At 36.9% G+C, this 3,478-nt stretch overlaps 1 pseudogene; it reads right to left on the bottom strand.

The window, feature by feature from the left end:
- Positions 1 to 347: 347 nt before the first annotated feature.
- LOC116555984 lies at positions 348 to 1,624 on the bottom strand (annotated as a pseudogene).
- Positions 1,625 to 3,478: the final 1,854 nt, after the last annotated feature.

Genomic DNA, 3,478 nt, shown 5'->3' on the forward strand with positions numbered 1-3,478 from the left:
GAGTAGGTGATCCATATGTTTATTGAATGGATGTTTGTGTTATTGAATGATTGAATCACAGGATTTTGTATAAAAGCTATAAAGAGATTTGTATTATTTATTACAGTTTACTAAGACCTTCCCCATGGATTATATTTCTTAATTCTCTAAGGTAGTGATTACCATTTGTCACTTTACATATCAGTTAACCATGGATCAGAGAGGTTGAGAAACTTGTTTAATCTCAGAAAGCAAATAAATGGCAGAGCTGACATTTAAACCCAGGTTCTTTGGCTCAAAAAAAAAGGTCCAGTACTCTTCCCATTTCCTCATTCTATTTTTATTTTAAAGACATTTATTCTATTTAGCATCATTATTAGACTTTTACATTTAGCAATCAACAGCATGGATGCAAAAAAAAAAAAATCTACATTAAAACCCTTTGTTGGAATGCTTTACACTTTCCACAGAACAGAAACTAAAATAACCCATTATACAATTAGTCACAATTACAGTCCTCAAGTTTTTTGCCCATACACATGAGTATTTGTCTGAAATATGTCTTCTTTGTAGAAGTTAGGCCCTGCCACCACTGTGCTTGGCTGAGCTCACAAATCTGTTGTGACCTGTAGCTTCCCTGTCACTTCTCTGGCTCTCCTCTCCTGCTAAGCTTTGTTTCCTAATTAAAATCTTCTGCCACTGCCATAGCTACTGCTGCTACTGGAACCACCATAGCTACCTTGGTTTCATGGTTTGGCAAAGTATTGGCCTCTAGCACTTTTGGGGCCAGAACTTCTGCCTCCAAAATTTCCTCCCTCTGTGGGTCCAAAATTTGAAGACTGATTGTTTTAATTGTCAAAATCATTGTAGCTTCCACCATCTCTAAAACTGCTTCCGTCATTACCAAATCCATTATAGTTATCTCTACTGCCACCAAATCCACCACTGCCATGGCTGCCACCAAAGCCACCACAACCACTGAAGTTTCCTCCATTATCAAAGTTGTCATTCCCACCTAAACCACCTCCACAACCACCACCAGTTTCCAGAACCACTCTTTGGCTGGATGAAGCACAAACCATCTCTTGCTTTGACGGGGCTTTCCTAACTTCACAATTGTGGCCATTCACAGTATCATATTTCTTAATGACAATCTTATTTACTACGTCATGGTGGTCAAAGGTTATAAAGGAAAAGCCCCTTTTCTTGCCACTGCTTTGGTCAGTCATGATTTCAATCACTTCAGTTTTTCCATACTGTTCAAAATAATCTCTTAGGTGATTTTCTTCAGTGTCTTCTTTAATGCCACCAACAAATACCATTTTCAGGGTTAAGTGAGCACCTGGTCTTTGAAAACCTCTTAAGACAGCTGTCTTTGGTTCCACAACTCTTCCATCCACCTTGTGTGGCCTTGCATTCATGGCTGCATCCACCTCCTCCATAGTGGCATAGGTGACAAATCCAAAGCCTCTAGAATGCTTGGTGTTTGGATCTCTCATTACCACACAGTCCGTGAGTGTTTCTCATTGCACAGAATGGCTCCCCAGGCTCTCATCAGTTGTTTCAAAGCTCAACCCTCCAATGAAGAGCTTCCTCAGCTGTTTGGGCTCTTTAGGAGACCCTGACTTAGACACGATGCAGGGAGAAGAGAGACTTTAAAGACGCTTCCCTGGTGGCATCCACAGTCAGAAAAGAGCAAGGTGATGAACATATCTCTTCATTCTACTTTTTATAGTTATTTACTATAGGGTTTATTTAAATGGATTTTAAAATCTTTAGTAACTGCAAATTATAAGCATTGTGAGGAAAGACTATTGAGGCTCTGAGTATTCTTAAAAGACTAATATAACAAGTCATTTGTATATGTTTTAATGAATCTGATGCCATTTTAAGAACCAGTATCATTGATGTTCCATTGGAAGTCTTAGATTGGGGATCTCTTCAGATGATAAGGCTCTTTATCTCTCTTCAGAAAGCAGCTGTTGAGTTCTTCATCTTGTAGGGTTTTTTTTTCCTTCAAATATCAAACATGAGTTCCTAAGTTAGTGTGCTGTGATATTTAATACATCAGTTGATGTTTTTAATAAATAAGGCTCGGCTGGGCATGGTGGCTCATGCCTGTAATCCTAGCACTTTGGGAGACTGAGGTGGGTGGATCACCTGAGGTCAGGAGTTCAAGACCAGCCTGGCCAACATGGTGAAACCCCATCTTAAAAAAAAAAAAGAAAGAAAAATAAAAATAAATAAGGCTCTCTGCAGCTTTTCTGTTATGAATCACAGTCTCCAACGTTCATCTGAATGATGGATATTTGTGCATGCCTTAAGTTCAAGTTTTTGGTTATCTTACAGCCAAGTGACTACAACATAATAGTATTAATCTACTTCAAAAGCAGTCTGAGAAAGTGTAAAAGGGCTTAACTTGGTTTCAGAAGATGTGATCGAAACATGAGTCAACTGTCCTTTCTTCAATTGAAAGGAGCTGTGTGATGCCAGGCAAAGCCTTAATGTATGTGGGTCATCTTTTCTCCATCTATGAAATGAAGGAATTGAAAAGTCTGATCTTTAAGCTCTTTCCAACTCAATGTTCTAGGATTCATTTGGTCTTTTGTGGAACAAGAAAGCCCTGTGCTTCCAAATGGTTATAGGAGCATTAATTTTAGACAATTAAAGCCATCTTCCCCAGTGGCAAGTGGTGTGAGATTAAATAAATCACTTGAGCTCTTCCTTGGTTCACTCATCTGAAAGGTAGGGATAATAATAACTACTATACAAGATTTTAAAAAGACATTATAAGAAAGGCCTTTGTAAACTTTAGTGCATGGTACACATATTCTTGCCGGCCTGCTGCTCAAATATAAAATGCAACTTTGTGATATAAACAATCTGAAATGATAAAAATAACATAATTCTAAATATTCTTCCTGCATACATTTTAATTATTATCATAATATTTGATAAATACATAAAAATATATATGTTAGCATACATGGAAGTTTTGTAGCATAATAATAAAATGACAACTCATGACCCTATCACCCATCCTAGGTACTAAGCCATTCTTAACATCATTGAAATAGCCCTGTGTGTTTTTCTCTGATCCAACCCTCTACTTTCCTACTAGAGTTTGCACTTTTAACCATCTAAAATATATTTACCACATACGTATGTATTCTTAAAGAGTATGTTATTTAGTTTTGCTTGGTTTTTTTTTTTTTTTTTTGGTTAAAAAATGACATGATACTGTATGTAGTCTTCTGAGACTTTCCTTTCTCCCCACTTAAGGTTATATTTTTATCATTAAGCTATATTGTATCCTGTACACATAGATCGTACATTTTTACTGTTGCATAATATTCCATTCTGTGACTATGCCACTCAGTATTTATCCATTTTCATGAAAATGAACATTTAGGTTGTTTTACTGTTGAAACCATAAAACTAAAGCAGACGTGAGCAAGGTGTACTCTCCTGGAGTACATGAATAAGAATTTTTTCCTCT

This window comes from Sapajus apella, unplaced genomic scaffold, assembly GCF_009761245.1.
Source record: "Sapajus apella isolate SASKATOON/1434 unplaced genomic scaffold, GSC_monkey_1.0 scaffold16, whole genome shotgun sequence".
In the NCBI taxonomy this organism is placed as follows: Eukaryota; Metazoa; Chordata; class Mammalia; order Primates; family Cebidae; genus Sapajus; species Sapajus apella.